Here is a 23,239-nt window from a genome sequence, read left to right on the forward strand (position 1 = left end):
AAAAAGCAAACACTTTCTGTAAACAAAACCAACAATTATACCCATTTGAAACATGCAAAATGTTAATGTTTATGAGCCACTGAGCAAGATACTTACTAAAAGGCTAGCAGTCTTACCCAAAAGACCTTTCAACTAATTCTCAGTCAAATTAACAGACATCACAAGTAAGTTACACCCTCTCCCCCCCCCAGACTCCAAGGTTTTTTCTTATGGAAGACAAATCTTAAAATTTTAGAGAAGGACTTAATGTAAACATTCTTAGTAAAATAGAAATATTTGCAAAAGCAAATGCTTTTGTAAGTATTAATACTTATATAAAGCATACACAAAGAATTGCACAACACTGGTTAGAAGGGCCCCATTTTTTAGGTACATGGTGCATGGATGATCTGTGCAACATGCTAGGTAGGTCAGTCTACTAATTCTGTTAAATAATAAAAAAAAGAGTGGTCTGAAGTATTGGAAGGATCTAGCCCTATAGGTGACAGATGAGAGGCAGTTGGTATTGATTTCTACAGAGAAGTACAGCATGACTTGAACTTAGCTTTGCATATAAAGAGCAGAGCCATGAGCCCTTGAAAACTGGACAGGAACTTGAACAGACCCAGCTAAGTTTTGGGGTGTTGATTTATCATACTCAGCAAGCAGGTGGCTGCCTCCTTGAACATCAAGCTGAATTTACGAATCATCTGTGTAGAGTACATCATGTTAGTCTGCTCTGGATGTGACTAGAAGCCTAGGTGTGTTGCAAGATTACACCCAAGAAGAACTGAAGCCTCTTGACTGCCAGAGATAATAAAAGGATCTGCTGTCTGGCAGTTGAGGAACAGAAATACACCCAAAAGGACTGATCGTTTCAGCAAAGAGCTGGCATGTAACATCAACTAATGGGGCAGACAGCTTTTGTTCATTCCTCAATGGTTTTCATGGACAAGCAAAGCACTACGTCCATCTTATTCAGATTTGCAAGTTAACAAGCACGTGTAGGCTAGAAGTCCAGATCAGTCTTGTTAAATGTTAAGGGTTTCTTTCTGTTCATCTCAATGGGTTTCACTTTTTGTGAGACATTGGTTTACGAACTGGATTGGAAAAGGTCATAGCTGAGTATCATTTTGATTTTAATAGTCACACAGTACAGAACATCCTACACGTTTCCTTTTGGTATCATAGGAGGGGAATTGCTCACTGCTTGATGAGCTGTTATACCTCAATGTTTGTTTAATACCTAAGGTAGTTCTCAGTTAAGGCATGGAACTTCTGAAAGCTATTTTTCCACAGTCTTAATGATACTAAAATATGTGTCAATGTGAGAAATTCTTTACTGAGCTTTGTATGTATTAGTTTTTTCAATGTTTTCAATATTTTCAGTGTTTTTATTTGACTGGGGGGAGGGGGGAAAGTTTATGATTTTTCTCCTAGTGCCTTCACTAAGCACAACCTTAAGTGGGGAACCACGGGGAAGACAATTTCTCTGTTCCAGTGTGGTTTCCAAAACTTTTTGTGGCTCTCCCAGACGTGACCTTACTGATCTTCTGTGTGATAAATATGCAAGGTTTTTTCAATCAAAAACCCAGTTATTGTAAATCGGAGTGTATGTGAAGGGCATCATAGCCCTAATGGTCAGCAGACACCAGTTCACAATGTAGCAGAGAAGAAGCTGCAAGGATGATGCCAAGTCTCTTTTTAGGGATAGAAATGTTTTAAGGATCTCAACACCTCATCTCAGGTTTTATAAATTACACTTCTAAATTATAATGCAGGCATACCACATCCTTTTCTCACCCCCATGACTTTCAGCAAATGTTTGTAATAATAATTCCGAAAGACAGTGATAAAATAGGCAATGCTACATTTGAAATGAGGTACACATATTCAGCACTCCAGCAAACCAGTCAAGTCTATAAAACATTTTTTTGGTCAGTAGGATTAGGAGTAGATAATGTAGTAATGGAATAGCAATAGTAGACCTAGTAAAAGCAAGATAAAGGCTGCCTGAATATTACCACTATGCACCACTTCACTGTATTTATTAGCACTGAGTGGAAATGAGTAGGGCAAGAGCAGCAGTAACCAAAACATGGAGGTGTCTCAGAGATCCCTGTTATTTTCCAGTAAAAATGCTGGAGTTCCCACCATAGCATTAGAACAGTAACTAGTCTTTTAGAATATGATTATAATGATGACTCTTCCTTTGAGTAGACAGAGAATAAGAGTACATAATGAAACAAAAGTATGTATCAGCTTGAAGCCTATCAACCTGCCAGAGAAACAGTGCTCTGTGATTTCATTAGCCAGTTTGGACTTTGATCTGTCACATAGCACTCCATGACTGAACATCCAGCAATACCACTGAAACCAGTTCTCAAACTAAAACATAAACCACAACAAACTAATGAGATTCCTCTCCAACTTGAAATATACGCAGACACAGATTGATTTTAATTTTGAGAAGTGAGATTTATTTTGAGGGTCACAAAACCCACTGCTTATCACAGTTGAGGTTTACGTGTGTTTATCCCTTGAGCAATCAATGACATTCAGGCCCAAATTCCAAACCTCTTCCTTTAGCCACTAGCTTTACCTTTTAGTCTTAACTAGTTCTTCACCACTCTTGGAAATAACAGTTTTAAACATTTGTTTCAGAAAAGCTAACATCTGACAACAAACGAAGTGAAAAGAATAAGTACAATCAATGTTATTTTTTTTTAAACTAATAAAACACACCATGAAACTTCTATGGTAAAAACGCGAATTCCAAAGCCACTAGCTGGAAGATAGCTAATGATTTTTTTTTTTTGATTGCTTAGATTTCCAAGAACTAAACTGCTTTGAGGCTAACCTTTACCCATAAGGGGAGAGATAAAAGGAGATACTCCCTTCTCTTCCAAGTAATGAAGACATTTATCTATGAATTTATATTACGAATAAATGTGGTTAGGACAGATTCCATAGACTAAAGTGCTTCATGTTCTGCATAAAACCGTACTAGGAAAAGAGAATTCTCGAGCCTGTTAGTCATTATGAAAGAGACCCAACGTGGGTGCAGAAAGATGGACATCCTCTAGCTGAAGATACTAAGACACGCCAAGACTGATCCAAAGACCCCAAGGGGAGAGCTGCACTAGAGAGACGTGCAGTCACCTCGGGACGTGACAGCCCGAGGGAGCAGCAACACCACCGAGGGCCGCACGGCAGCCGGTACACTCTCCCCGTGCCGAACGCCAGAGCCCTGGCGGAAGCCGCGGCCGCCGCGGTCCCAGATGCGTGCCCTAATGCCGCCCGCCGGATCGCCGCGGAGGGCCCACGGTCGGGTCCCAGAAGCCCTGTCCCTTCGCTGGCGGGGGGCGGGTGACAGGCCGGTGCAATTCCCTCCCGAGGGCTGAGAGGTTACCGGTGGCAAGGGTGGCAAGGGGCGCGAAACAACCGAGCGGCTCCGCCGCCAGCGGCCGCCAGCCAGCGCCGCGGGGAGGCGGTGAAGCCCCGCGGGGCCTAGGCCCGGCCCGGCGGGGGCGACATGCCGGCCCTGGCTTCCCGGGCCGGCGGCGGAGCCCTGCCGCCCGCCAGAGGCCGCCGTGCGCGGCCGCGGAGCCCTGAGGCGGGGGGGGGGAGGCAAGGGCCGGGCGGGGGTCTGGGCACCGCCGCCCCCCCGCGGGCCGCTGCGGCCACAGAACTGCCAGACCCCGCGCGGCCCGGGCCGCCGGGCCTGGGAAGCCGCAACCCTGCGGGTTCCCTCGGGTTTCGCCCCCGGGGCGCCTCCCTGCCCCTCTGCCCGCGCACGGCGCCGTGCTCACCGCGGCCCGGCCCGGCCCGCTCGGCCCCCAGCGGCCGCCGCGGGGAGCGCGGAGCAACCCGGCGGCCTCCCCCCGCCACCCCCCCGCCGAGCCGAGCCGAGCCGAGCCGGGCGGCTATTTTTAGTAAATCCTCCTCGCGTCGCCACGGGCTGCGATCGCAGCGCGCAGCCCCTCGCCGGCAGCTGCCGCCGCCCCGCCCCGCGGCCCGCCCGCCGCGCACGGTGCAGGCTCGCCCGTGCCGGCTCCGCCGCCCGCCGGCGCTATGGCCACCTAGTCCCCGCGGCAGCCGCCGCAACTTTTCCTTCCCGCTCCGCACCCTCCCCTGCCGCCCCGGTGGAAGATGGCAGCTGGGGGGAGGACTGGAAGTTGCAGCCCGCGAGCGAAGAGATAAGGCGGAGGCGCGGGAAGGTGAGTGGCACCGGCTGCCCCACTCCGCTCCGCTCTGCCCGGCCGCGGCGGCAGCCAGCGCGGGGCCGTGGGGCCGGCCCGTCCCGCCGCCCGGCCGCTGTCCTGGACTTGCCGGGGTGGATTTTTCGGGACCTTTGGGAAGGTTTCGGGAAGTTGGGCCGTGTCAGGGCGGGTGGGGGCGGCCGCCCCCCGGCAAGTTTCGTTTCGCGGGAGCGTGAGTGGCGGAGGGGTTCCCGGTGCGCCTGCCCTGCCCGGCGTGTGTGCGCGTTAACGGGCCCGGGAGGGGGTCCCTGTGCGACCCCCTCCTCTGCGGGGCCGCGGCCGTGTCGCGGGGGTGCCGGGGCCACCCAGGCAAGCCCGGGGGCTGGCGGGGCCGGTTGCCGGAGCCCCAGCGGGCGGGGAGGACGCTGCGAGCCCCCCGCGGCCGGCTGGGGAGCGGGGAGAGCCCCCCGCTGGGGGCCGAACAGGTGGGAGCGGGGCCGAGCGGCGGGGCGCTCCCCTGGGGCTCCCCGCCGGGCCGGGGTGGCGGCTGCCTGGGGCGGCGGCGCCGCAGGGCCGGTGCGGGCGCATCCCGGGCCGGTGCGCGGCCGGAGCTCCGTGTGCCCGTGCTTTGGGTGGCCCAGCGGTGTGTGCATCCCGGGGGGCGGCTCAGCGGCGCGGGGCAGCGCACGGGCAGTTTCCGATACGGGTGCAGTTGTTCCGACTCACCTAAAATGTCTGAGTTGTAATCTGAAATGGAATGTAACAGCAGTCGGTAATCATTCGTGCTTATCACTGTTACAGAAAAAAAAGCAGGTATTACTTGTAATGCACGAAATGGGTATTCATCTGGGGAAGATTTACACAGAGCTCACGGCAGTTTGTATTTCAAAGTGCTCCGAAGGGGTCTAAAAATGCTGTTAAACTACGCGAGAATTTAAGAGGGGAGAAATACTTAAAACAAGCCGAACATTGAGAAAGAAGTAGCAAAGCGAATTGCGGAGACCTTTTGACATATGAAAATGCATGAGTGTTCTTTGCTGATGCAAATGGTGTTGAGAAGTCCTGTCACAAACAACACGGAACAAGTATCGACACAGAAGCCGAGGAATTTTAAACCTATCTGTCTTTCAGTATTGTCAGCTTTAGTTCCATGACATCTTGTTTTCTGGGACAGAAGAATAGTTTTGTGACAGTTATTCAGGATTTAATTTGCAAGCTCACAAAGGCCTGTAAACTCTGCTGAGAACTCATGAACAAAAAAGGACGGTATTTCACATTAAGGTTTTTCAAATGCCCTCTCCTACCCGCCCCCAGCCCCAGTTCCCCAACAGCATCCTAGATCTATTGAAGATATTTAAATTGATCTTTTTTTGACAGTTTCTAAATTTTCTTTCATGTCCAATGCATTCTTGTATCAGTGGTCCCAGCCCACGTATGTTTTGTACCCAGAGCACCTGCTTTGTTCAGAGGGAAGTGCAGGCTTGTTCTCTGTCATGGTACTGGAGCGGTATTGGAAGGCAATTCCATCCCTTCATACAGCTAAGTTGCATTGTTATTTGTATAAAATAGATAGGTCTCAACTATATATAACTTTCCACCATCAATGATACAAATGATACATTATTCTAACCCTTCTTTTTCATTACAGTGGCAGAGGTGTGACACAAAACGTTGGGAAAAAACATGTCATCGCCCCAGACAAAAGCTGCAGTCAGTCATATTTACCTACCAGTGGTGCCAACTTCATCATATAAATACTGAAATAGCTCTCTTTTGTATGAAAATGTCATTGTCAGTTGAGAATTCTGAAAAAGATAAAACCACGCCATTATACTTCATGGTGACCAAGCTGATGCAAGTACAGCACCATAGTTACTTAAGCCTGCCCAAAACAGTGTTCTCAGTGTCAGATTCCTGTGTATTCTGGTAGCAAAGTCAATGTCAATGTGTAATACACCCAAATATTTTCAACCTGACATTAAAATGCCAATTCTGAAAACAGCAGTGTTTGGTTTTCCATTAACCTGCTTTTCCACAAATGAAGCGCAGTCTCCAGGATGAAACGGGAATACTAGTTTATAAGCTGTTGTGTATCTTCTGTTTACCACCATGTTTCTGTGCCCAGAGCAGTTTAAAAATAAAAATGAAATAGTGTCTTCACTGCTGAAAGTCCTAGTACACGCTTCATCTAGTGCAGCTGCTCCTACTAGGATTTTTCTGGGGAAAAAAAGATAATACTGTGATTGAGTGGTATATATATTTTCTGATTTCTTAATAGACAATAACATTAAGAAGAGGTTCAGTTATAAAAACTATGTACTTTCTAAAAACCATTTAAAGTGGAAAATAATTTTCAGTTGTTTATCTCACTGCCTGAGATAATCTCATAGAAGTTGCTGTTGAAATTTTTATATACTGAAAATATGGATCAAATTCATGTTTATCCATCATGAAAATGAAATGAATCCCAGTATGAATTACCATGAATGCTGAGGGTGACTAAATGTAGTTTAAGTAGTTATTTCTGAGTATTCAACTAATGCTTAATAGGAGAAATGGAGTTTTGAAAATATTCAAATCCTGTTGTGTGTGACTGACTATAGCCAATTAAACATGACAAAAATGTTGGGATGTAGCCTAGTAATCTCCAAAATAGTAAATTAAAGCATGTATTTACTAGACTGGGTGTACTATTGCTATTTTGTATCCATCAGTATTCATACTAGCTACTTTAAAGCTACTTAGGGTATGTGTATACAAACAGCAATAGAAAGTTCTTCTGGTTTACAGTGTAGTCCTAGCTGAATCGTTAGCTGAGAGAGTTTGGTATATTTCAGGAGTGAGGGCTTTTTGCCTTTTACAGAAGAGGTTTGGGCCAGATTTGCTGAGGGTTGTATATTATGCCTTATATGCATACTGTTCACGTGAAATTAACTTTCCATAGAATTAAAGTTAAAAGAGAATGTATCAGTTTTCCAGTCTCTCCAAGAGTGTAAGAAAACGTTCTTTCAGTTGTTGCATTCAAGTAGGAAAGTACATAATACGTTTGATGAGTTTATTTTAAGATGTAAAGACATGCTTTGTAAAGGCTGAATGCTGGACCATTCCATGATAAAAGATTGTCATGCTTCAAGGTTTCAGTAATGATTGCCAGAGAAGAAAGCATGTTTTTTTCAGAGAAAGTTGCATCCTGAATCACTTAAGGTTAGATTGTTTACTGAAACTGGTATGTTAGTAAGGCAATGTAGAGCTAACAGTACTTGACAAAATCACCTTTCATTTGCTGCTTTTTGTTTTGGGTTTTTAGGTTAGGAAGATCATATATGACCAAAGAATTTATCCCATATTTGATGTAACTTACTTGGAATGAATGCATTACATTGTGAATGTCAGTGCATGCCAGGTAAGACTGCACTAGTGTTGACTTTATTATTGCAACTTTTATAGTATTATGAAGTTTATTCGTATGTGCTAATCTATAGCTTCATCTTCAGGCAGCTTAAAAATTACAGCAAAACAGTGTTTAACTACTTTTCAGAAATAATATTCATTAGTTTGGGGCCATCTTAAAATCTTTTCAGCTACAAGTTATGATCTAACTTTCCTGTGAGGACATACCCAAACTTCTTTATTTTTATGCAATATATAGTTATGTAACTTTTTTTCTAAAGAAGTTTGTTGTAGTGGTTTAACCCCAGGCAACAGCTAAGCCCCACACAGCCACTTGCTCGCTCCCCCGCCGTGGGATGGGGGAGAGAATCAGAAGAGTAAAAGCGAGAAAACTCGTGGGTTGAGATAAAGACAGTTGAATAGGTAAAGCAAAAGCCACGCACGCGAGCAAAGCAAACCAAGGAATTCATTCACTGCTTGCCATGGGCTCAGCCATCCCCAGGAAAGCCGGGCTCCATCACATGTAACAGTTACTTGGGAGGACAAATGCCATAGTGCCACATGTCACCACCTTCTTCCTTTTTCTCCCAGTTTATATACTGAGCTTGACATCATATGGTATGGAATATCCCTTTGGCTAGTTTGGATCAGCTGTCCTGGCTGTGTCCCCTCCCAGTTTCTCATGCCCCTCCAGCCCTCTCGACCAAAACCATCAGTGTGCATTGCTCTCACACCAAATCCAAAACACAGCACTGCACCAGCTACTAAGAAGAAAGTTAACTCTATCCCCGCTGAAACCAGGACAATGCCCCAATGTTTTGCAATGCCATGGGTCTTCCATTAGCAGCTCTGCACTCTGCCTTTCCCTTGCAGCTCTGTAACCTTTCTCCAAAACTGCTGGGGCAGTGTTTCCCTTGCTGTCCTCATGCTGTTGGTCTTGTACTGTTGTTCTCATGGCTTTTCATCTGCAAACCCCGATAGTACTGTTATGTCAGGTTTCCAGTGGTAAGTGATTGACACTGGTGTAATAGTCATTCTTTTTCACCATCCTTTTCTTGCACCGTTTTTTGCAGCTAGGACTGTGCTAGGAGAAAGACAATTATCTGATAAGGTTTACATATATTACTGAGTAACACTTAACAGCCAACTAGTTAGCTTGCGACACAGCCTCTGATCAAAGACTACTCCAGTCAGTGCTAGTAGCATCATGAGTGGGAACAGGCAATAGGGAGTTTGAACAGATCATGAGGAAATCTGTATAGTTTCTATGGGAGTAGTATGGTGGACCACCTATATGCACTGGAGAGGACACTGGGAAGAGGGTGCTTGCTGGGTAGACCATGTCAGTTCTTTTCTTGACTAGCCACTGAAGGGAGTTTTGCCTTTCGCCTTTCCATTTTCTCCTTTTGCTTTTCTGTTGCAGCACTCTCCAAACTATCAAGCTGCAACAAGGTCTTTTACCATCTCATACCAGCATACTCTTCATGTCAGTCCCTCAGTTACCTTCTCCTCATCCAGGGTGCATGTTCTTTCTCTTCTTGCTCTGTCTCTTCTTCCTTGGCTGCTCTCTCTTCATTGGCTGCCCAACATCTGAACTTAACCAGCCACACCTGCACTTTATCTACATCAGCCAACCCTCTGCCTCTGAAGCCAGCCCACAGTTGTATATTATCAATGCTAATTAACCCAGCTTTGTTCCTCTACACTTTTCCAGTTCTCTTTTCCTGTGTTCTTCTATTTTTATCCTTCTCTCCCTCCCTCCCTCCCCCCTCTGCCTTTTTTTTCCCCCCCAAAAGGAACTCTTGTTATGGGAGTTCATACATGTTATCAGTTATAAACTCTGCAAATAAATTGTAAATCAAGAAGGGATGTAAAGATGCTTACAGATTTGTGATGAGGAGTATAGGTGAGTGTGCTGATAGACCGGTACATGGGCAATTTATCCGTGTTTAAAGTCAGATTATCTGATAACCTTCCTAGTTTTACTGTTTGGTCAAATAGAAATCATACATCCTCTGAGCCTTCATTTAGTCAGCCTGAATTTACCTTTCTGTTTTTTTTTTTTCATGTAAGAATATCTGTGTTCCTCCAGATATCTTTGAGTCGTTGTCTGTATCCTTTTCAATCTGAAGTTACCTTTCTTAAGCAAATGTGAAAAGAATGGTAGTCTGTGCCCATCAAAATCTCATTAGCGTCTTGTCCAAGGGTGGTGATACTCCATCTCTTTTTATAAAAAGCTTGACTGATGTGTCCTAGGATGTATTCAGGTCAAACTGGAAGTTTAATTTCCTGTTACTTTTTGTAACACTCATGATTACACTAAATCACAGAAGCATTCAAGTTGGAGGGGACCTTAGGAGATCCGTAGACCAACCTTTTGGCCAGATAAGAGTCAACATAGAATTCGGACCATGTTGCTTAGGGATTTGTCCAATTCAGTCTGGAAAATCTCCAAAGAAAAAGATTCCACAACCTCTCTGGAAAATCACATCCAATACCTAATTTTCTTCCTAGAAATTTTTCTTCTTTATGTTGACTCATAACTTGTCAGTTTCAATTCACAGCTGTTGTCTCTTCTTGTGCCATGCACATCTGTGAAAAGCCTGGCTCCATCTTGTTGGTAACCTCCTCATCGGCACTGGCAAGCTGACGTTAGGTCCTTGCTAAAGCCATCTCATCTTCAGGCTGAACAAGCCCTCAGCTTCTCATACAGCAAGTGCTCCAGTCCCTGACTGCCTTAGTAGACTCAGGAGGTGGCAACTTCCAGTTATGGGGAGAGCCAAAACTGGATGCAGTATTCCAGATGAGCTCTAGTGCTTGAGTAAAGGGGAAACCTAAACCTTCATATTGGTAAAGCTACCAAATAGTAAATAGCACAAGATTCTGAAAACCCATGAATAAGGCATTGAACAGAAGTGTACTGTCTTGAGACCATGAAATTAATATAAGCTATTGTATGCTTTTAAGAATTTGTTATTGCAGTTTACATAGAAACGCGGTTCATTTGATAGTTCTTATCAGAAAAGTTCTTGAATCATGTTTTTTGGAGTAGGGAAAGTAATTTGACATTGGAATTCTAAAGCACCATGTGCATTAAAATATCTCCGTTATAGAAGCATATGAAGAAAATGACATGACACAGACATTCTGTATGTCTAGGTTTTAATTATACAAAATTCTTTATTATTCAAGTTTTTGACAGTTATCATTAAGTCTCCAGGGTGCTAACTATTGAACTGAAACCTTGCTTTGACAAGAGGTGGGTGAACTGCAGGTGTGAATATAGGATTTCCAAGGAAAAAAATTGAAACATTAAATTCCAAATGGAAAATAAGCAGCATGCACATAGTGACTGTGTTTAGTGTGTAAAGTGTATAAATTATTGGCATTTTACCTGATTTATAGTTAGATAGCTATTCAGTTGTTCATATATAGCTTAAAATTAGAGGAATATGCTGACAATATACAATAGATACAGTTACCACTTTAATCTTTTATGTTTCCTCTTTTGGTAGACAATATAACCAACATTGATTAATAAGCCATACTATTGATTAAGTGAAATTTTGATATTTCATATTGGAGTTGAATCTGTTTTATTTGGGATATAAATAGTTACTGTGTATATTCTCTGAAAACATATTCTAAATGTTTTAGAATGAAAGATCAGTGGCTTGAAACAGCAAAAACCCCATTCAATAGCTAAAACAGATCATAAAGAGTCTTGTAATGTGGGTTAGGTCTACCCTGCTGACCTCTATCATCCACACCAGGGATCTAGCTGGAGGTTACCATAGGATCCGTTTTGGCTTCTGTGTACTCAGTTTTCCTTCCATAAAAATCAGGGTAAGTAGGGAGCAGCAGGGAACTGAAGTTCAATGTCATCAACAGCATCAGAGTGAAGACATGGTCAAGATGCACCCCTGTGGCAATCAGGGCCACAGAACTGACAAGAGTGAATAGTCTGGAGGGGAAGCCAAACCAAGAAGCGAGTCAGAGAAAGGTATTTTCATTTATAAATGACATAATCTAAGTTTAATCTTTGAGTACCATCTGTAACAGCATGGAAGCTGGGATTGCAGCTAGCAGCAGTTAAGTGCTCATTTAGTCATTAGGGCAACCCAGAGAGGCTGATATAATTTAGGTGGACTGTCAAAGCAATGGAGGAGCTACAAAAGTGTATCAAAAATAATTCTTGGTGATTCTTCTTTGCCATCTTTCGTCAATTACCTTCAAATAATTTTAACAGATCTTGGCATGCGCTCTAGGTACATTTTCTGTACCTAAGTATCTGTATGCTTCTGCCCCCTCCATCACTAGTTTTCCTGAGTGATGCCTAAATGTAAGTATGTAGCTTCTTCAGTGTATTCAGTTTACCTGCAAGCAGAGCATGAGGGTATGCCTAGGAGATTTTTTTTGCATGCCTGGCAAATGAAATCCTTTTTCTCTAGGCCACAAAGTAGCAACAGAGACAGTTCCAGAGTTTCACTGCGATTTTTCCGGGGTGTCTGTATACGTAGCATGTGAGAAATGTGTTTTGTAGTGACAAATCAAGTGTCATTTCTGACCCTGCTTCCCATTTACTCATCTGCAGGGTGGTCATCCATACTTTTGGAGAATGCTGCTTTAATGTTTGTCACCTGTGAAGTCTGTATGCATCATTACTTCTTCTTTCATTTCTGTGGAGTGTTTGTATTGTGAGAAGAGACTGGGCTGGGAGAGAGGACAGGAGACACAACTGAGAGGCTTTTTCAAGTGACATTTGGACCATAACTTAGTTTTTATGCATAGAAATGTCAGATCAAAATACAGTTCTGTATAGATAACAAAGCCACATAATAAATCCATTATCATGTTAAAAAAAGAGTATTCTTTGCAATGATTTCAATCTAAGTACTTCAGGAGAGAGAATGAAAAGGCCTATTTTTCATATTTGAAAGCCACAGAAATATAATCAAAACAAAATAAAGGTAAGCTAGAGTAAAAAAAAATACGTTTAATTCTGCTTGCTTACTCTGATGGAAGGCTATTTTCTTGCATGAAATTGATGAACTATGTGATCTGTAAGCTCAAATATTTCTCTTAAAGCATTATGTGATTGCTTCTTCAATCATTGTTGCTTTCATATTGCTGTGATATGTAAGTGGTGATTTTATATTACTCTCCTTTGTGAAAAAGAACACTATACTTTCCTGCTCCAGATATGTTAAAATCAAGATGATGAAAAGACTGAAATCTGTCATTTATGGTATATAGTTATATTCTAAAGAGAATGGGAGCTGAATAGATTGCCAAGGCCAGAACTGGGGTCTAATTTATGTATCTTGGTTTGTTCATATATTTTGTTTTCTAAAGTCATACATCACAAAGGGGTGTGGAGTATGTGCTAAGCACACACAAATCAAAGCAAAAGTGATGACTTCATCCTTAAAGCAGTTGCTGAACATCAGTGCAATGATCCATCAGATTTTCATATGCAAGCTATTATTCTCTTATCTACAGGCTTTTTCCACTAATGTTGCTGCTTCAGTTAGGCAAAGGAATAATTAACTATACTGATATTAACAGAGCTGATATTACTGACACATATAAAGGTAAATAAAATGATAATCTGACTTGCACAAGGTTGAAATTGTTTTAGCTAGTGATTCAGTCCAATTATACTGAATTAAATCTAATTGCATATTGTAATTCAGTCACCAGAATTTGAACAGTAGTTGGACTCTTGTACTTCAGGTGATATTGAAAAATCTGAAGCATAATGTAAATTCTGTGGAACTTTTTCTGTAAAGTTAAAGTTTCTGGAAAAACTAAGTACTGTTTAATGAAAATTACCTGTTTTGGTCAGGAAGGTTTTGTCAGAAACTACTAATGAACACATAGGATTAAGGTGAATAATCCATGTATAACTCTAGTTCTTTCACCTGTTTTAAACTCTAGTTCTTTCACCTGTTTTAAACTCTAGTTCTTTCACCTGTTTTATGATATATTACAATATTCTGTAATACAGAATTACAGAAGTTTCATATTTTGCTGTGAGAATTTACTACTAATAATATTTGTTCTGAAAGATGACTGCTACATCTGAATTATCTAGGTGTACCCTGCTTTAGAACAGTGTTGGCTATGGTATCACTAGAATTACAGAAGTAGATATGGTTTTTGTGTAGAAGATAGCTGAAGAAATAATTGTCTCTGAATCAGGGATTCATATGGTTCTAACTGTTTTCCAGCTGGTTAATTGTTTAAAGTCAAAAGAATGCTGTGCATGTGGGCAGTAAGCATTGATGCTACATAGCAAATGGTACTTGAAACCAGTTATGTTTCATTCTGCATCCGTCTTTGAAAAATGTATTGATTAGACACTAAGAAAAGTGCTGCCAGAAGAAATAAAGGAAATTTTAAGGAAGTGAAAAATATTTTTTTAAAAAATCTGGAATAGATGAGGGAACTTTTTCATTTAGTAACTGCAAGGTTACTCAATGCTATGATCCCTAATAGTAACAAATTGGAATTCTGTCATTTCACTTTACATTGCTTTTCTTTTGCAATGCATCTGAAAATTAATAGAAGTTTTGCCTATTTTATTGCAGTTCTATAGTAAAAGGAGAAAAAATAACTTTCACCCTAAGAATTGCATGTGAGAATAAAGCCAGTAAAATCTTAATGATTTCAATGGGAGTGAGTATTTCTGGGAGGCACATCGAGGCTGCTTGGATATAAGGGCTAACACAGGCACTGCTTTAATCAAGATCAAATTAGTTGATGACAGCTAGAAAATACTGAGAGCCAACCAGCATCGCTGACAGAGAAGCATCACCTGGGAGCAATAGGAAGTAATAGAATGTAATCAAAGAACTTTGCGTCTCCACCCTGCCTCTAACCTCAAACTGGAAGCTGCAGGAAGCGGTCACTACAGAACTGTTCTCCATGGCATGGTATGTTGAATCTATTCCACAGGGTCTCATTTCCTGCCCCCCACCCCCAACTTGAAAGAGTCAAAGTAAGGGTCATACCAACCCCTTATATACTGCAGAAGGAAAACATCCCTTTTGCATAGGTGTGAGTTATATCATGAGTGAGATAAATATTGAAATTGCTAATGAAGAGAGTCTCAAAGTGTAAAAAAAATATAAATCACATTTTTGTTTCTTGAATACCCATATTCCTATTGTGATGGAAATATATATGATGTACAGAGTTGAATAATTTATACCTGGATAGGCAATAGCATCAAATAATAGTGAAGCCTGATTGTTTCTTGATTTTTAGAAACCCCACTGCATTTTGGTACTGAGTTCCTGATTAGAAGGAGTCATCTTTCATGTCCCAATGGAAATAAACTAGATTTAATAACATAATAGATTTTATTCACTATTCAGTGCATAATTCCTGGAATGCAAAAGGATCAACAGAAGAGCCCTCTATTCTGTGTAAGGTGGTAAAATCTGCCATTTTTTATGGAATGGGGTTTATGTTCCATTTTTCTTATTACTGACACACGGAAGGTAATTACAGGTTTGTGTGTAAGCACTGAAGACAATTTGGAGGCAATTGAATAACTTCAGGTAAAGAAGCTGAAGGAAGGAAGGCACTTTCAACCCCCCATGTTTTAGAATAATGGGCTATGAAGAGACTGGCCTCACATATAAGAGAAAGAGCTAGTGTCTGCATTCCTAAAATAAGGTTAAATGCAGTCAATTTCAATCTGCTGCTTCAGTAGCAAAGGAAGACATTTTCTGCATGATTCATGCAGAAAAGCATTTGTTTCTTTGTAATCTTATTCAAATTTCAGTAACCCTCTAATTATGTGTCCAGTGGGCAGAAACACTATTTAGATAAAGCAGAATGCTGTGACCATGTGTAAGCATGTAGAGTTTTATCCATGATTGCTCATGAAGGCTGGGATTCATCTTCCTGCACAGAGGAACATCAGATGCCACTCTAGAAATGTGAATCTGGATTTAGTTGTGAAAATTCCTTGGTTGTAGGACTAATTTCCCTATGTGTACAACTTTATATCCTCTAGATGCTCAGATGCATCTCTTTGTAGGCTCATCTAGATGTCTAAGCATTCTTAAATATTGCTGGCAATATTGTCCAGCAACCCAATTAATTTTCTACCTTTTTTCTTCCATCTTCTGACTGTTGCACTGCACCATATCCCTTACAGAAGGGTCTGGAGTCCAGGAATATTGCAAGGTGCCTGTGTGCATTATTTCTTCTCAAACCCATTGCAGATTAGTTGGTTAAAACAGTGAGTAAGTGTGTTACACAGGGAAACCAGCTGACCAGTATATTGGCCTAGTGGCTGTGTAGTTGTGGATATTCACAATGGTATTACTTATATAGGCTAAAAGGCACACACTGAACCAATAATGATACATTCTGTGTTGGTACAAGACCTCCTAAAACATGATGGTGCTTTGTCTTATGGGTAAAGGTGTATTTTCCCTGTATTTTTCCCCACAGCTTTTCCCAGTCTGTCTCACAGCTCTAAACAGAAAGCCCTCTACGAACCATGGACAAGTCTTTACCCTAGGGTTTTTTCCCTTTGCCTGGCCTGAACAATGCAGAACTTTGGATTGCAGGCCTCTTAGTGAGTCAGATTAAAAAGAGATAACTCATCATAGGAGGAGAAGAAAAAGCAAGAGCTCATCTTTTCCTGAGATAAGTCTTGCCGTGCTCAGCTTCCAAATTACAGAAACCCACTGGATAATGGCAGGATTATTCTAAGTCACAAGACATACAACAGCTCTGCCTGCAGCTTCTAATGATTCTTGTCCAGCTTTCATGAAACCCCAGCTACAGTCCAGGAGAACATCTGCATGTAGCCAACCTTTGATGGCAGGAAGGAGATGACAACCAAAGCAATGCAGGCTTGACAGACAAACAGTGAAGCTTGAGCAGCATCCCACCATTTTTAGCATACAAGTGATTACTGGCTCACAGCATGTGATTCTGAGCAAGCGGAGTACAAAACTTAGAGACGATAGACAGCTGTGAGTGCCTTCTCAAGGGTCTTCAGCACTTGCTGCTCCAAGCCTGATGGGTTATTAGTGCAGTATGCTTAAGCAGCATGAGAGTGTGCTCCTAGCACGGGCAGTCAGCAGTTTTGGCCAGGTCCAGCTCATGTCACACATTCAAAACCAGTCTAGGTTTACTATTTATTCTTCAAGTCTCTGGCTCTCCAGGTTGGTAACTTCCCATGTGATTCTGATCCTTTGCCTGCTCATGACCAGGAAAATAGATCTAAACAGTGTCTGGTGTTTTTAAGATAAAAGGGAGTGAGCAGGTGTCTGGAAACAGTGGCTGTCATCTTGTGAGTTTGCAGACTGCGAAATACATCTGGGGTAGGGGACTTAGAAAAAAAAATGGTTTAAAGCAACTTGGTAATGCTCCATCTTTACTTTATGTGTTCCTAGACTGAGCTGAATAAGTGGATCAGGACAGTCTTGATTCAAGTCCTTCTTCCTCAGACATGTGGACACCTGAAACTAGCAGTTGGTGTTCTCCTTATGACAGTGTTGCTTCAGTTGATGATCTGTCCCAGGAGAGAGCTGACATAGCAGTGCTAGAAGTGGAACAGCTGTGTTTGGTCTGAAATCAAGCCTGCAGGTTCTGCTGCGTAAGAAGTTTTCCTGTTTTGCATTTCTTAAGTAGTTATGTGTCTACTGAGCTGCAGGCAGGCAGTTCCAGTAGAGAACAAGAATGCTGGGAGAACTGAAGTCTCTAGGTAACTCAGGAGGTCATGGTGGTGCTTCAGTGCAGGGCTTTGCTGCCTGCCTTGCATGGTGGAGTTACAAGTCCTTGTCTCCCTCTTGTTCTGCAGCTGGAGGATGGTTGTATGTAAAGGCTCGCATCTTCTCTTCCTGTCAGATATGGGTGGTAAGATGCATCTGAATTCCCCCAGTTTTGGGGGCTGGCAGTTGGGTAGGATATATAGCCTACCACATCCAGCTTGCTTTTCTGCTGAATCGCGTTAAGTTACCTGTATGTGTATCTAGCCAAGAATTTTGGGTTATCTGAGGCCATTTTCATCTAAGAGCAAGTTTTGGGGTGGAGTGGGAAGGCACAATTCTGACTTCAGGTGTTAGCTTCCATGTTTTTACTGCTTGGACAAGTTTTTTGGCAAGTAACTAAAAGAGCGTGTGTCCTCTAGGCAGAATCTATAGATCTTTATCCTTGAACTTCCTTTCTGTCCAGCTGGCAAAATAAATTTGTGTCTACAACTTCTAAATCTAATCTAGTTTTTCCTCAGTACCTTAGGGGAAATCAGTGAGATCCAGGATACTTGTCTGAGGGATCTGTGGATTTGTGTCCAGGCTGTGCCTTGGTATGGGTCTGGGAGAAGGTCCTGAGGCAGAAGTCTGGAGATTATTCTGGTACTTCACTGAAAGGGCCCCTAGGATTGACTACCAGGGTTGGTGGCAGGCTCTGAATGCTTTGTATAGAGCTTCATGGAGGGGCAGATGTTACATGAAGTCCAGGACAGTGCTCACAATTTCTGGATACTGAACTTTTTTCAACTTCAGCTTAGAATATTTTCTTCTCCTGACATTATTCATGGTCCTGAAATATGACCACAAAATTTTACTGGTAGTGCAGTTAGACATCCACATGTGGCTTTCCAAATGTGGTCACATATGGCTCCCAGATTTCCCTGTTGCTATATAATATGCACCACTCTGACTTGTGCCAAGGGATTTCCTCTAGATATGAAATGGCTGTTTCTCTAATTTTCACACACGAGCTTTGGTAGAGGCTTGCTAAGGGAAGGGTGAGTTATGATGGCTTGGCAATGTGGCAACAAACTTCTTTTAGCTTGTTCCTTGAATGTTTTTCCTCAAAAGTTGCCTTTTAAATGATACCAACGTATTTCTTCCTGAATTGAACAGTTGAGGAAGTAGGTGAACACAAGAGTGTTTAGCAAGTGCTACAGAAAGTCTCACATCCATGAAGACACCAGTGAACAAGTTGTTAATAGCAGTGCTGTTTCTCTGCAGCTCTAAGGGGGAGCACACTGCTATCACCTGAAGAAGTCTCTTCTTTTCTCTGTTCAGAGTGATCATAACAATTCATCCTTCCTCCTGTGGCATTTATGGATCCCTTCAGTCAGATCTTGTTTAGATTAGATACACTATCAAATGTAGATATGAAGAGATGTAATAATGGGGAAAAGGATCTCGGTTCAACTTTTAAGATTGGCATAGATAAGTGACAGCCTAGAGCTTTCTGGGCTTGAGTCAGGCTTATGCATCTAAATCATTTAAGGCTCTTAAACAGTTATGAATGGTTCTTAACTGTTTTCACACATTCATAAGGGAAAATTCACCTACAGTTGCTATGAAATGAACAGTAAGCAGACAACCAAAAAAAAAAAAAAAAGTCGTTCTTTATCAGCAAGCAAGCTTTTAATTTTCTGGATGAATGCTTTTTCAAAAATACAACTTTAGTCTTTCAAATTCCTCTTCCAAACTACCTGTCTTAGAAGGTCTTCTCTTTCTCCCAACTCATTTCTCCTTCCTACGGTGTAGTTTCTTGAATGGCTTGTAGAAGCACTTATGCCATGGTCATTTCTCTAGAGTAGTTTCCACAGCATTTTGTCTTTATATCACAGTTCTACCTCTTATGAGTTGTCATCACACTGAGTAGGATTACTTTTTCAGTGTTTGTGTCTTAAATTCTCGTAGAGATTTTACTTTTCTTTCCAGGTGCTTCTATAAGCCATGCATATTTTTCTTAGAATTCTTAAATCCAGTGTTTTCTGTAGAAATGTTTAAGATACCTGCAATTTTGAATATTGCACCTTTTTCACTTGATTTATTTCACAGAGCTTTAAGCAGAACTTTTTTTCTTTCTAAAATATGTATCATGCCCTTTTAAAATCGATGTTATTGAAAGTAGTGGGCTCAGTAGTAAAGTATACTTTAAAAAGTGTTCAGCAAAGCCACTTCTAATAAATAATTTTAAGCTGCTATTTATTAAAGCATGCGGTGGGACAATTTTGTGAAAAGAATGAAATATATTATTACAATACATACATGCAATGTTATTGAATACTATATATATGTACAGAACTTAATTTCTCATCTACACAATTTTTTTTTCATGTATTTTCACATTTATTTTAAATGCTAACACAGATGAAAGGTGTCACACACCTAGCACAAGCAAATGGAATGCAGTAAGCAAGTTGTAGTCAGTAACTAAATTTGATATATAAATCCAAACTGTGAGTTGATGTTATGAGAAATGCATGTGTCTGTTAAGTCTAGTCTTATACTTTGAAGTTTGTTCCTTTCAAATTTCAATTTCATAATTTAGAACTTGATTCTGCAAAGCATACACTGAAGTACTGCAGGTGGAACCAAGCACTGATAGTTTTCAAAGTATCTGTGACAGTGACTTCAGTGCTCTGTAGAAGTAGTACTGTACCTGCCTAAATTTAAAGATGCTTACCCTGTTGTTTTTGATCTTTTCCTGTCAGTTTGATTATAGTAGTATTCCGTGAACACTTACTCAGTGGTTATTTTTTTTTAATGTAGAGAGGTGATAACCACTTTCTCTAATAATCCTGCTAGAAAGGTAGACTTTTAGCTCAAAGCAAAGATTGCACAGATTGAGAATTTTATCTGTGCTTTCAATCCACAAAGACCTTTTGAAGAAAACAATGATGACACATTACCTAGATAGCAAAGCTCTTAAATTTATTTTGTGAGTTTTGGTTTTCTTTTATGCCTTTTCTTTGAGTTTTAGTGATGAATATGACTCATATGAGATGGAGGAACCCTTTGACTTTCTTGTGTTTCATCAACAGTGGAAGTGCTGTAGTCAAAGAAAAAAAACATAGATGGGGGAAGACAAATAATAGAATTTGGTGACATCAATGGGCTGTGTTGAAGAGAGAATTTTTAAAAATCAGAATAATTGCATTAAAGGCTGGGGAGCACATCTAAACAGGAACATCTTTGTTATATTATTAGCAAAGAAAAATAGTATATAGACAGATATCTGAAAAGAAATTACAAGAATATACAGATTTATTTCCGTGCCATAGATTGACATAGGCTGACATAAGTAACCAGGCAAAATATTATTTTCATCCAAGCTGATTAGAGAAGATGAGGTTGAAAGTGGTGCTGGATGAACATCTGGCACATTCAACCAGTTGAATGCATATCATCTGGGAGTAGGAATGTGCTAGTAAAGAAAGGAATTACAGAAAGTTGTTAAAGCTTGATCTGAGGAAGAAAAACATTAAAATTAATTGTGGGTAACACTAAAGTTGTGTAAATGAAGATGTACTTTGGCAAGGTAGTTGCTGAGGCTCTATAATGAGATCGGAGAAAATAGTTAACATATGAGGAAACCTGTAAATTTGGAGGGAAAGCTGACACACAAGATTGGTGGTAATATTGACACCTGGGGAGAAAGGCATGATGAGTAGATGGGCAAATTAAGGTGGTAAGAGGGAGTATCTGAGTAGTAGGGTGATGATTAAAAACAAGAGGAAAAAAGACCAAAACAAAACAATTTGAGCTGTCAACAAACTGAAATGCTCAAGATCAGGTCCTTCCTATGTTATAATACGTATTTCAAACATACACAACGCAAAAATGCAGTCTTTCCAGATAGGAGCTAACTTGAACTGGTAACATCTCCAAGTTCAATAGTTCTCTGTACACTCCATCTTACACCAAAGTAACTCTCCAACTAAGCACCTGTACTATGTCAAGACTTAAACCAGATTGTTTCAGCATGTCACAGCTTGACATGCCCCCAACAATACCTATCAGAACATTCTTCAGCCATAATTAATTAAAGAAAACATCAGCCTATCTCTCAAAACTTATATTTTCATGCTCATTTTAGACCCATCCTCTCAATACAGCCCCCAAGCTGGCTACCATCAACTCAGCCTTTCTCCTATACAAGTCAAGGTTAAATCTGAAGTTTCTGAGCTTGAAACAACCCGGATATACTGATTAAATCTTTAATGATATTGATAGTAACAGGCTCAGATTTATTCTATGCTTTGAATATATCCTTCAAGTATTCATTATTAACCTAATCAGATTATTTGTAATGGTCTGTTTACAAACTATGTTTTTAAGTGCCAGCAAGATACAGTTGCCTTTAAGCATGGTTTTGAGTTGTTTGGGTATTTTTTTGTTTCTTCTGAGACTAAATCAGTTTCTTTCCTGATGTTGCTAGCCAGTGCATTTCAGATACTAAACTTGTCCTTCCTTTTCTTATGTAGCATAGGTGTGTCAGCAATTACTTTTCTGTTTCTTTTTAGAAGCACTTAGGGGCAAAATGGGGGTCAAATATTGCACTGTAATTGAACAAGAGTCTGGCTTTTTGTCTTTTCTGTGATTATGCTGCCCTTATTTTTTTGGGTGAGGATTAAGGTATGTGCCTAACTTCATCTTTATGATTAGTTCCATTGATTGCTTTTTGGATGACTTGGAACAAAGTTTGCCCTTGTTAAATCAGGTCTTTAAATCTTACGAAGAACATGCATTATAAAATGCAGTTAGTTGAGTCCCAAGAAGCAGATAAAGACCATGGGACTGTGAATAGAGTAACCTGTAATGAGCATGCTGGCCCCTTCCAAAAATAAGTCAAGTTTGAATTAATGCTAGGCACACTCCTTTGAAGGGCTAAAATAAGTCAATGCAGCAGACAGCGTGTACGGTGTGGAGAAAGATGCAGGAGATACAGAAATATGGAATACAAAAATAAAGAGATTTTTAACTTACTGTGCTGCAAATGATTGGATCTTGTAAGAGTAATGCAATTAATCAATAATGTATGAAAAATGGATTTAGCGTGTCTGAACAGGAGAACCAGAGTAAATTCTTTCATTCTGAGCTGCTGTACTGTTTATGCTTTTGGCACGATTTTAGTCTGACTATCTACTACTCTACCATAATCAAGGCAACCTGTATGAACAACATAGTGTTCAGCTGAGTGATGTGACAATCCTAGGCAGAGTGGGTTTGATCACTGCAAGAAGCGGTGTTGAAAAAAGCTTTGGAACTGTTGATAGCAGTCACTGAGTACCAGCTACATCTCAGAGCATTTGTCATAGCTCTCACTTCTGGAGTACCTATTGGGGCGAGTAAAAGGGCCTCAAAGATCTCTATAAGCTATTTCATCATATTTGTGCAGCTACTCCACTGAATATTCTTAATGGTATTTTCAGAAAAACTGGAGGTTGGAAGAGGGCTGTGACTGCAGCTGGTTATTATGTAAATGGCAAGAGTCTACGAGGTATGGGATAAATCAGGGGTCCTCAAACTACAGCCCACGGGCCAGATATGGCCCCCCAGGGTCCTCAATCCGGCCCTCGGTATTTACAGAACCCCCTGCCGGGGGTTGGGGGGGGAACCAAGCAGCCGCAGATGACTGCCTGCCACTGCATCCATGTGCCCACCCACTGTTTAAAAAGTTTGAGGACCCCTGGGATAAATGAAGAGGATTGAAGATCAAAAAGCCTCTATGATTTTATAGTGGATGAACCAGAAGGGAACTGCTGTAGAAGAGATGGTTAAGAAAAACTCCCTAAAGTGGGCCTAAATATGGTCAGTCTCACAAGAACTTTTATGTAGGAAGCTTGAAATGGCATTAGAACTAATTTGGTTTCAGAACAAATGGATTGG

At 41.3% G+C, this 23,239-nt stretch overlaps 1 protein-coding gene across 3 annotated transcripts in view; it reads left to right on the plus strand.

Moving 5' to 3' along the window:
* The first annotated feature begins 3,954 nt into the window (after positions 1 to 3,954).
* HDAC9 (histone deacetylase 9) overlaps positions 3,955 to 23,239 on the plus strand; it is a 485,060-nt gene continuing 465,775 nt past the window's right edge. The window contains exon 1 of one of the 3 annotated variants that reach the window (XM_055706591.1): positions 3,955 to 4,199. The gene's annotated coding sequence lies outside the window, so the exon portion shown is untranslated. The remainder of the gene's footprint in view (positions 4,200 to 23,239) is intronic. The other 2 variants (XM_055706590.1, XM_055706589.1) reach the window with 2 other exon arrangements.

Source organism: Falco cherrug, chromosome 4, assembly GCF_023634085.1.
Source record: "Falco cherrug isolate bFalChe1 chromosome 4, bFalChe1.pri, whole genome shotgun sequence".
Lineage (NCBI taxonomy): Eukaryota > Metazoa > Chordata > Aves > Falconiformes > Falconidae > Falco > Falco cherrug.